This window comes from Schistocerca americana, chromosome 3 (assembly GCF_021461395.2).
Source record: "Schistocerca americana isolate TAMUIC-IGC-003095 chromosome 3, iqSchAmer2.1, whole genome shotgun sequence".
Lineage (NCBI taxonomy): Eukaryota > Metazoa > Arthropoda > Insecta > Orthoptera > Acrididae > Schistocerca > Schistocerca americana.
In genome coordinates this window covers 364633899-364646482 of record NC_060121.1, presented here as the reverse complement: position 1 = coordinate 364646482, position 12584 = coordinate 364633899, and the positions used below count along the sequence as shown (strand labels likewise).

The following is a 12584-nucleotide window of genomic DNA, read 5'->3' as shown; positions in this document are numbered from 1 at the left end:
TTTGGTGTGCCACAAGGCTCTATCTTGGGCCCCTTCTTGTTTATTTGCTACGTGAATGATTTCCCAAAAGTGTTAGACACCAGTCATCGTATTACTATGTACGGTGATGACACCTCTGGGGTTTGCTGGGCACGTAGTAATATTGACCTAAATTCAGTGGTACAGAATTTTGTTGAAAAAGCCCAAACACATATTGAAAAAGAAAACCTGAGGGTCAATATTAACAAAACTAATTTAATTTATTTGAAGACAAGTGGCTCAAATAAAAACACTGTTGTGAATGAGGACATTCAGGAAAATACCTGTTCAGAATGTAAATTTCTGGGGATATATATAGATGACAGACTTTCGTGGAATAAGCAAATAGATCATGTCTGTGGTAAAATAACATCTAGTCTGTATTTACTAAGGAGATTGGTTCAATATTTAGATATCGAAGCAATAAAAATAGCGTATTTTGGGTTGGTGTATCCCCATATATCTTATGGAATCGTATTGTGGGGTGGGTGTAGCCAATACAATATAAGAAGGGTATTTGTATTGCAGAAAAGACTAATAAGAACTACGGCAAAAGTAAGACCCAGAACTTCATGCAAAAACCTGTTTATTAAGTTTAATATTACGACTATCTATGCAGTATATATCTTTCAATCAATATTATTAGTGAAAAAAGACAAAAAAGTGACAAACAGAAATATGGAAATCCATGATTACAATACAAGACACAAATACGAGTATTCTGCTGCAGAGTATACCAGTGCAACGGATGCTCCTCGGAGGACTGATGTGGTTGCTCCCCATGTACTGCTTGCCAGCGCTCTCACAAGGTTCACTCGTGTTTGTATCTTCTTGGCCAAGATGGAAAGGTATTTTTTGTATGTTAAAGTTGTCCTGAGTGACTCCCAGGTATTTTGGACTTTCGTTGTATCTGACTGTGCCAAGAGGGCCAATCTGTGGACTGATCTTTGCTGATGAAAGGCGATTAGAGAGGTGGAACAGGCTTCCCTCAGTTTTAGAAACATTTGTTCTCAGTCGCTGTGTCTCGGAATACTCATAAAGTTTAGTAAGGCTGTTGATATTGTGCTCTTCACATTCAGAAACGTCTTCACTCAGATATGAAATTGCCAGGTCATCTGCACATTGAAACTTTCGGCAGGTCAAATTCAGCAGGTCAGCTGTGTAGAGGTTGAATAACACTGGAGCAAGAACAGAGCCCTGAGGTAATCTGTCATTGACTACATGTCATCTGCTTTTCTCTTCTCCTTGATGTACTTTAAACTACCTTTTGCTTAACATGTTGCTTAAGAGGTTGCCTAGAGTTCTGCAAGGTATTACTCTAAAAAATTTCAATAATAGGCCCTCACGCCACACTATGTTATAAGCTGCTGACAGGTCAATGAACACTACTCCAGTTTTAAGTTTCTTTTGGTATCCAGATTCTATGTGAGTAGTCAAGGAGAGCACTTGTTCACAGCAGCTTCTATAAGGTCTGAATCCAGCTTGTTCAGGTGGTATCATAGCATTAATTTGATCTTGGATTCGGTTTAGAATCATTCTTTCCAATAGCTTGTAAGCACAGCTACGTAGAGATATTGGGCGGAAGTATTCTGCAGCTGTTCCCTCTTTCCCTGGCTTTTTGATAGTGATAATTTTTGCTCTTTTAAATTTTTTGGGGTAATGTCGCTGTACGAAGTCCTAATTCTCCAAACACCATTATCACGTACTGCTCAACATATCTTCTGCAGTCCTTTGCTATCCCATACATCCGCAGCATTTCTGACTTGTTATGTTATTGTCTACATTTCAGGCCCATCCATAACAACAGACTTTATGATCACTTTATAAACTGTCATCTTAAACTGCCTTGAAATGCTGGAGGATCACGGCAGGTTAAGGAAGCAGTAATATCAACTGTTGCGTGCAGCTATTCTTGCCTTTATCTGTGTTGGTTCCTTACTATCTTCTGTAACAATTCCTCCCAAATACTTAAACTAATTTACTCTTTCAAATCCTTCAAACTGCTCAACTCCCCTCCATCTTGTTTTGTTTCCGGTGCTGAACAAATGTGTGTATTCCATTTTTTCCCAACTTATGACCAGGCCAAGTGCAGCCATTTCACATTCCATAACTAAATTGTTTCCTACCACACATTCTCCACCCCTACCTAGCATGGCTACGTCATCCACAAATGCCATATTATTAGTCATGCTGGTGAAAATAGTACCACGTGTTTTCCTTGGAAGTTTTCACATGGCAGTCTCTGCAGCCAGCTTACTTAAGTCCTAGAAATATCAGAAAATTATTGGTATACTTGCCATTAGCTTCTATTTTACAGTTGGTGTTGCTTAGAGTGTTTTTCACATGTGTTAATAGCTTTGGTAGCATCCTCAGCTCCCGTAACATCATTAAAAAAAAAAAAAAAAAAAGAGAGAGAGAGAGAGAGAGAAGACTGTTCCTATTAACTCTGTCATGGCTGCATTAAAGTCAACATACAGTAGATGAACCATTATATTGAACTCGTAACTTTTTTCCATTCTTCATGTTCTTCTATACCCTGTTCATTTCTACATTCCTCAGTGTCATGCAATCTATTTTTCTCAAATTTCATTCTGCAAATAGTTTTTGATTTATTCCTCATTCTTCATTATTTTGTCTGCCTGTCCCTTGCTGGAGCATCTTCTTCCATGCACTGTTCTGTTTGTTAATAGGTACCTCATAGATATCATCATACCACTCACTTTGTTTAACTCTGTTTTCCAGTTCCAACGTGGATTTCATTGTCTGTCATGTTGTTCTTTCCATAAGTTGCCAATGCAATCTGGGGCTAACTTCCTCCTCAATGACAATCACTCTCATCCCTTCATCCATTTCTCTTAGGAATTCTGTTCTTTTCTTCTCATTGGTGATGACTGGTCCACATTATACTTCCTATCCCTTTCTACACATTTAAAGTTTGCTCTTGTTATCCTCTGCCTATACCCGAGTGTCACCACTAGCAGTTCAATTCAACATCTGGCCCCTTCCTCACCTGTATATCCTTAATATCTGAACCATGCCTTCTTTGAATAAGCACTTGGTCCATCTGATTGTGTCCCCATCTTGAGATTTCCCCATCCTTTCATGGAAGTTTGTGTGATTGTGTGCTTGTGTGGTGAAATTTTTCGCATCTTTGCATATTTTCGAATTAGAAAGGGGTAATATCAAATTCTAATAACGGTAGAGTGTAACATCGCGTAGGCGGTTGTCATTTGTACTAAGACAGGGGTTGGATCGCATTGTAATATCTGTATAGTGGCGTAGTTGTGGTCATTTGATTGCTTAGTTTGTAAGTAATTGTTCATATACCGCAGCTCAATTCGGCGCTGGTGACACAACTGTGCAGTTGCATATTGCTGTTTTATTTGTCGCAACTCTATACGTCCAGATATTAGCAGTAGGATGGATAGGGTGTGTGCGGGTGCAGGAGGAACTGGCTGCGGTTCATGAGCAGCTGAGCATGCTGTTGGCCACAGTCAGCTGCCTTCAGGCTGCTGCCTCAAGGTTCAGCGACAGTGGAGGGTCTGGCGCATCGCTTGAGACACTCCAGGTGTTGCTTGCTGCGGCCGCTGACTCAGCCGCCGAGGCACCTTCTAGTGTACCCGGTGCGTTGGGGCTGCCCTCACCTCAGGGTGAGTGGCGGACTGCAACGCGTTCGCGTCTCTCGTTGCGGAGGGCCACTGTGGAGGCTGGCCTCGCCCGTTCATCCTGTCAGTGGGCAGGTGGCCGTTCCTTCAGCAGGGCCTGAGCAGACACTCGGGGGCAAAGGCTTGCTGGTTATTGGGAGCTCCAACGTTAGGCGGGTGATGGAGCCCCTTAGGGAAATAGCATACAGGGCTGGAAAGAATTCCAACGTGCACTTGGGGGGCCTCATCCAAGATGTGGAGGCGGCCTTGCCTGTGGCTATCGAGCGTACGGGGTGCAGTCGTCTGCAAGTAGTTGCTCACATCGGCACCAATGATGCCTGTCACTTGGGTTCTGAGGCAATCCTCAGTTCGTACAGACTGCTGGCCTCGCACACGGGGTGCAAGCACAGCTCTCTATTTGCAGCATTGTTCCCAGAGTGGATCGGGGTCCTTTGGTTTGGAGCCAAATGGAGGGTCTCAACCAGAGGCTTCGTCGACTCTGTGACGGTCTTGGCTGCAGATTTCTAGACTTGCGCTATTGGGTGAGGAATTGTAGGACGCCCCTAGATAGGTCAGGGGTGCACTACACAAAGGAAGCAGCTACTCGGGTAGCAGAGTACTTGTTGCATGCACATGGGGGTTTTTTAGGCTAGACAGTAGCCTCTAGGTGCAGCGACGGTGGAGGGTCTGGCGCATCGCTTGAGACACTCCAGGTGTCGCTTGCTGCGTCCGCAAATATAGTGTGTCCGCTGACTCAGCCGCCAAGGCACCTTCTAGTGTACCCGATGCGTTGGGGCCGCCCTCACCTCAGGGTGAGTGGCACTTACCAGTTGACATGCAGGCAGGCAGGGAAATTAGGACGCACTCAGTGTAAAGACACTTCAGCTCTCAAGATATTAGCAGTAAATTTTCAGAGTGTTCGGAATAAAGTTCCTGAATTTACTGCCCTCCAGGAAGCGTGTGGCGCGCAAATTATTCTCGGGACTGAGACCTGGCTGAGCCCTGAGATAGGAAGTTCTGAAATATTTAGTGAGGGTTGGAACATGTATCGGAAAGACAGATTAGACACCGTAGGAAGTGGTGTCTTCATTGCAGTTGACAAATATAGTGTGTCTACTGAGGCCAAAGTAGAGTGTGATTGTGAAGTTATCTGGACATGTTTAACAGGGCTGGGAGAAATAAAGTTAATTGTTGGGTGTTATTACCAGCCACCAGGTTCCACCATGACAGTTATAGAATCATTCAAAGGGAGTCTACACTCTGTACCGCAGAAGTACCCGGATCATGCTATATTAGTCGGAGGCGACTTCAACCTACCTAGTACAGACTGGGATGTCTATGGATTCATTACAGGTAGTACAGACAAGCCATCGTGTGAATTACTTTTGAACACATTATCCGAAAACTGTCTTGAGCAGCTAAATCGACAGCCAACACATAATGGAAATATTTTAGATCTGGTAGCCACGAACAGACCAGACCTCATTGACGGTGTCAGTGTCGAGACAGGGATTAGTGATCATGATGTTGTCATTACGACTATGTTACGAAAGTTAAAAAGTTGGTCAAGAAGGCTAGGAGAGTATTCTTACCAGAAATAGCAGATAAGCAGTTGTTAGCACCCCACTTAGTAAATGAATCGACTTCATTTACTTCCGGTATGATGGACGTGGAAGAATTATGGGCAAATTTTAAACACATTGTAAATCATGCATTTGAGAAGTATGTGCCGAAAAAGTGGGTTACGGACGGAAAAGACCCACCATGGTTTAACAGCGCAATTCGGAGAATGCTCAGGAAGCAAAGACAGTTGCACTTGCGCTACAAGAAAGATCAGGAGAATGAGGACAGGCAAAAGTTAGTAGAGATTCGTGCTGCTGTAAAAAGAGCGATGCGCGAAGAATACAACCACTACCACCGTCATACCTTAGCAAAAGATCTTGCTGAAAACCCAAGGAAATTATGGCCTTACGTAAAATCGGAAAGCGGGTCAAAGGCTTCCATCCAGTCACTCACTGATTGGTTTGGCCTGACAACGAAGACAGCAAAACGAAAGCTGAAATTTTAAATTTAGAATTTGAGAAATCTTTCATGGAGGAGGATTGTACAAACATACTGCTGTTTGAGTCTCATACAGATTCCCGTTTGGAGGACATAGTAATAGACATCCCTGGGGTTGTGAAGCAGCTGAATGGGTTGAAAATAAATAAATCACCAGGTCCTGATGGGATTCCAATTCGGTTTTACAGAGAGTGTTCTATGCATTGGCTCCTTACTTAGCTCGCATTTATCGCGAATCTCTTGCCCAACGTAAAGTCCCAAGTGACTGGAAAAAAGCGCAGGTGATGCCCGTATATAAGAAGGGTAAAAGGACGGATCCTCAAAATTACAGACCAATATCCTTAACATCGGTTTGTTGCAGGATTCTTGAACATATTCTCAGTTCGAATATAATGAATTTCCTTGAGACAAAGAAGTTGCTGTCCATGCATCAGCACGGCTTTAGAAAGCATCGCTCCTGCGAAACGCAACTCGCCCTTTTTTCACATGACATCTTGCGAATCATGGATGAAGGGTATCAAATGGATGCAATATTCCTTGACTTCCGGAAAGCGTTTGACTTGGTGCCCCACTGCAGACTCCTAACTAAGGTACGAGCATATGGGATTGGTTCCCAAATATGTGAGTGGCTCGAAGACTTCTTAAGTAATAAAACCCAGTACGTTGTCCTCAATGGTGAGAGTTCATCGGAGGTGAGGGTATCATCTGGAGGGACGTGGAGGGAATTGTGGTAGGACCGCTGTTGTTTTCTATCTACATAAATGATATTTTGGATAGGGTGGATAGCAATGTGCGGCTGTTTGCTGATGATGCTGTGGTGTATGGGAAGGTGTCGTCGTTGAGTGACTGTAGGAGGATACAAGATGACTTGAACAGGATTTGTGATTGGTGTAAAGAATGGCAGCTAACTCTAAATATAAATAAATGTAAATTAATGCAGACGAACAGGAAAAAGAATCCCATAATGTTTGAATACTCCATTAGTAGTGTAGCGCTCGACACAGTCACGTCGATTAAATATTTGGGCGTAACATTGCAGAGCGATATGAAGTGGGACAAGCACGAAATGGCAGTTGTGGGGAAGGCGAATAGTTGTCTTCAGTTCATTGGTAGAATTTTGGGAAGATGTGGTTCATCTGTAAAGGAGACCGCTTATAAAACACTAATATGACCTATTCTTGAGTACTGCTTGAGCGTTTGGGATCCCTATCAGGTCAGATTGAAGGAGGACATAGAAGCAATTCAGAGGCGGGCTGCTAGATTTGTTACTGGTAGGTTTGATCATCACGCGAGTGTTACGGAAATGCTTCAGGAACTCGGGTGGGAGTCTCTAGAGGAAAGGAGGCGTTCTTTCTGTGAATCGCTACTGAGGAAATTTAGAGAACCAGCATTTGAGGCTGACTGCAGTACAGTTTTACTGCCACCAACTTATATTTCGCGGAAAGACCACAAACACACTCTACTACCAGTGGGGCTTCCTTTCCTGTCAGGGATGGTCTCTTAGGTTCTCTCATCTTCCTGTAAGGCAGGAGGTTCCTACTGTTAGCCTCAATGGGCAAGTGTCACATCCGCCAGCTCCACTGTACCAGTGACCTTTATCTCTGCCTTTTCTGCTTCTGGAGACTTCACTGTTACCCTGGCTAGGACCCCTTATAGGACATTATTGTCCAGGGTGGATGATGCAAAGTTTTTTAAAAGAGATATTACTTAAAAAACTAAAGGATTACTTAGTGGAAAAAGAATTTCATTGTGCAGGGGAATGTCTGTTTAAAAAGTGAGGAATGTTGTTATTACTTGCATGTATGTACTGTAATCAATTGAAAATATCATAGTATGGTGTATGTAAATAACATGCAGTACACTGTTCCATATTATAATATGTAGGCTAAATATTTTAAGGTATTAGGTTTAGTTGACCTGTCCTATATTACAAGTACACACTCCATACATAATGTAAGCAAATGAGACCAAATAAAAACCAATCAGTCTATCTATCCACCCTTCCTCCTTTCTCACAAAGTTTTGGGACTGGCAATGGTGGAGCTATACCTAATTACATAGCTTTGTGTAAAAGTATTTGGTGCCTGACACACTCAAATCTTTTGGCAGGTGGCAAAATATTCCAACCATCTTCAGTTTCTTTTTTTTCTCCCTACAAAACCTTGGCAGCAAATATAAATATTGCATCTTCAGTTGATAACCCTTTATGAAATCCAAACTGACTTTTAGTGATGGTATGATCACTAACGTGCTTAACAATACTGGCATGCGTTAGTTTCTCTAAAACCTTAGAAACACTTGTGAGTAACAAGACTGGCCAATAGTCAGCAATATCTGCCTTATCTGCATTCATATACAGTAATTTTACAACTGCATACTTAAATCTGTCAGGAACTGTTCCTTGCTTACATGGTGCATCAGAAATAAAAGCAAAGGATTTTACTTACATGGCTGCACCAGTTTTTTTTATAAGTTACTGGGTATGCTACCAACTCCAATAGAGTTTTTACTTTTCAGAGACTTAATAAATCTTTGAATTTCTTTTATAGAGACTATTCTTATTTGGATCTGTTGTACTGTGCTAAGAACATGGGCTTGCAGAAAATTTGTGCCTCAGTTTATGAAGCATCATGATCAAATGTTTCTGGATCACAAACAATATGATTTTCATTTTTATTTGGATATTTTCTGTAGAAACTGCACTTTTCCTGTTCCCTTCTTTACAAAATTCTAGATAGTTTTTATTTTATTGTTTGAGTTACTGCTTTCTGCCTTCAAGAACATTTTCTTCAATGCAGCCTTGTTAAGAATTCTATTGTACAGTTTGTAGTGCCTGGTATTACTGGAATTATTCTCTCTTGGCTACTTCAAAAGTTCCCTTTTCATTCTACAAGAAATTTAAATGCCCTTAGTAATCCAGGGCCTATAACCTGATTTAAAGAAGTTTTATCTCCCTAAATTTTTGAGAAATATTTCTGCAGTAAATATATTAAATTTTGAGCTAAAACCCACAGCAACATATACAGGAGACCAACCCACAAGCTGCAGCTGATGTTAAAGTTTTCCATGGTTGGTTTGTTTGTAATACTCAAGTTTTTCCAAATAAAATTAACTTTATTCTGCACATTTACTTGTTTGTGGTGAGGAACTGTCCCTCACAGTCAGAAAGGCCATTTATAATATTTTTGACTAATTATCACATATATCCTTATCTGCAATATGATCCATCAAACACAAAACTATCTATCTATCTATTAATATAATAGAGGGAAACATTCCATGTGGATATACGAGGTGTGGCTAGAAAAAAACCGGACTAGTGCTGGTGAAACAATAAAACGAATGCAATAAGGCTGAAAGTCGCGTGGCCTGTCACGTGACTCTCGCTCCGCCTACTGCTCGAGTTTCATCTGCCTCCTGCACTCAGTCTGCCCGTGGCGTCTGTTTTAAGTAGTTGACGTTTTGTCTGTGCGTCGGAAAATGTTGAGTGTACAGAAAGAACAGCGTGTTAACATCAAATTTTGTTTCAAACTAGGAAAATCTGCAAGTGAAACGTTTGTAATGTTACAAAAAGTGTACGGCGATGATTGTTTACCGCGAACACAAGTGTTTGAGTGGTTTAAACGATTTAAAGATGGCCGCGAAGACACCAGTGATGACACTCGCACTGGCAGACCATTGTCAGCAAAAACTGATGCAAACATTGAAAAAATCGGTAAACTTGTTCGACAAGATCGCCGTTTAACAATCAGAGCAGTGTCTGAGTTAACAGGAGTTGACAAGGAAAGTGTTAGGCAGATTCTTCATGAAAGTTTCAACATGAACAAAGGGTGTTCAAAAATGGTTCCAAAGTGTCTCACAATTGAACAGAAGGAACGCCGAAGAATGATTTGTTCTGACATCCTGGAAAACATTGAAAGTGATCCCACCTTCTTACAAAATGTTATTACTTGCGATGAATCGTGGTTTTTTACTTACGATCCCGAAACTAAACGCCAATCGATGCATGTGAAAACTCCTGGTTCTCCACGACAAAAAAAAGCACGAATGTCAAAATCGAAATTCAAGGCAATGATGATTGTTTTTTTTGACATCAGAGGGATTGTGCACATTGATTGGGCACCAGAGGGACAAACAGTGAATCAGCATTACTACATTAGCGTCCTGGCTACCCTACGTGAGCGAGTACGGAGAAAACGGAACGATTTGTGGAGAAACAAGTCATGGATCCTTCACCAAGACAATGCCCCAGCTCACAGTGCGCTGTCAGTGAAGACGTTTTTGGCAAAACACAACATTCCCATCTTAGATCATCCACCCTAATCACCTGATTTGGCCCCCTGTGACTTTTTTCTTTTCCCTAAAGTCAAGTCAGCTTTGAAAGGAACTAGATTTGAGACTTTTGAAGCAGTAAAAGAAAAAGCGACGGAAGTAATGTATGGACTTACCGAAAATGATCTGCAGCATTGCTATGAACAGTGGAAAATTCGTATGGAGCGGTGTAGAGACCGAGGAGGAGAGTACATTGAAGGAGATAACATGAAATTGTAAATAAATGTTTTTTCCAGCATCAGTCCGGTTTTTTTCTAGCCGCACCTCGTATCTATATATTAAAGTGCTTGAACTGGCTGTTACTCTAACACTAAATGTAAATCGAATGAAAGTAGCCAATTCCTTACAGGTCTAATGTGCTGATCGCAAATACCACAAAGAAAATTCAAAATTAAGTTTTCATTTTACACTGTTTTATTATGGTGAGATACTTATATACGGATTTTTATGTAAAGTTTAAAATCAAATATTATAATGGTGTGTGAAAGTCATAATAACTAGTGACAATGGATCATATTATTGCCCCTGGTCTTACTTGTGTGCAATATTTTGTATATAAACATTTTGATACCAATTTTAGTGATCTTTTTGTCTCCCTCCTCTTCAACTTCAGTGACTTTATTAATGCATGTAATAATTTTTGCACATTTGTTTGCAGATTAACCACCAGTTGTTCACGTTGACTGCGACTGAAGTGAACAAAAACGCCATGAGTTTGTGTTAACAGAACTGACACATTTTGCTGTGTGTGTACGTAGAAGTGACATTTGCTTCACAAAAACAGCAAATAACTCCACTGATTAAAAAAGCTTACAGTTGTTATTTTGGGTGCAAAATAGGTGATCAGGATAAACCCTGGGCTCCACATGTGATCAGCAACACTTGTGCCAGCAACCTCAGGAACTGGATGCATGGGAAAGGATATTCAATGCTCTTTGCAATGCCCATGATGGTGTGAGCCAACTGACCATGTCAGTGACTGCTACTTTTGTATGGTTTCCCCTATCAAGAAGGGAATAACTAAGAAGAAGAAGCTGACAGTGATCTATCCTAACATTCCATCTGCCGTACATCCAGTTCTACATGGGGAAGGATTGCTAATACCTGAACCACCAACAGAGTACGATATTACTTCTGATGGGGATTCTGAATGTCCTGAACCATGTACATCACAAGATCCAGAGTTTCTTCCAAATATGTCATCAACTGATGATCCACAAAAATTGTCTCAAAATGAGTTAAGTGATCTCGTTAGAGATTTGGAGCTCTCTAAAGCTATGGCTGAGAGTTTAGCATCAAGACTACAGCAGCCCAATTTTCTGGAAAGCAATGTAAATGCTTCATTCTACCACAGAAGAGAGCAACAATTCACTCCTTTTTTTAAATATTTAAGATAGTCTTGTTGCATGTGCACACACAAATGGTCTAATGAAGGCTCTCAGAATTAATTACAACTCTGATGAATAGAGACTCTTTATTGATTCATCAATGTTGAGCTTAAAAGCAGTGCTTTTACAAATTGGTAATGAGCTCCCTTCTATTCCAATTGGGCATAGTGTGCATATGAAAGAGTCATACCAAAACACGAAAATTTTACTAGAAGCCGTCAAGTATAATGACTCTCAATGGCAGATCTGTGGTGACTGCTGTTAGGTATGCAGTTAGGGTATACTAAATATAGCTGCTTTCTCTGAGAATGGGATAGCCAATCTCATGCATCTCATTACAGCAAAAGTGTTGATTTTTGCCGATAATCATGGACGTCAGATAGCAGAAAAGGTAGCAGATACACAAACTAACGCAAGTGTCCAAGCCTTTGTCAAACCAGGAGCAGGCATTGCAGAAGTGACAAAAATAGTGGTAAAATCGTGTGAAAACCTTAACCCAAAAGACTGTGTCGTAATTTTTGCAGGTGCGAATGATGTTGCCAGAGATAAAGGTAGTGAACTCATCACTGTTCTTGAAAGTGTGCTACCCAAATTAGGCAACACAAATGTAGCTGTTGTAAATCAACCACACAGATACGACCTTCCTCCTTGGTCATGTGTAAATAAGTTAATAGAAAGAGTAAACAAAGAGATAGATACTGTATGCAAAAAGTTTCTGTACGTGAACTTAATAAATGTAAGCACGTTAGACAGGTCCATGCACACCAGCCATGGCCTTCATTTAAATCACATTGGGAAACAATTTTTGGTTGAAGAAATCTGTCGTCTAGCAAATTGGAATCACAATAGGCCTAATATAGAAGCAGTCCAAAGTACTTTGGACAAATGGGTTATAAAGAAAGATGCAATGTTTTATAAAAAGGGTGAAAGGCATTTTTTAGGGAAGTAGACTGTATCACAAATAAATGTGATGCAGAATTAAATTGCAAATATAGACTGAAGATTGTACACCAGAATGTACAGTCATTAACAAACAAAGTTGATGAAATAAATATACTCCTCAATAGTGAATGGAAAGATGTTTCAGTGTTATGTTTTTGTGAGCATTGGTTACAAAATGAGTATTATCAGTACTTAAAAA

The 12584-nt window shown here is 40.8% G+C and overlaps 1 protein-coding gene across 1 annotated transcript in view; it reads left to right on the top strand.

Annotated features, from left to right (window-relative positions):
- Positions 1–10865, top strand: part of LOC124605536 (GATOR complex protein WDR24) — a 139397-nt gene extending 128532 nt beyond the window's left edge. The window contains exon 14 of the mRNA XM_047137288.1: positions 10714–10865. The gene's annotated coding sequence lies outside the window, so the exon portion shown is untranslated. The remainder of the gene's footprint in view (positions 1–10713) is intronic.
- The last annotated feature ends 1719 nt before the right edge of the window (positions 10866–12584 follow it).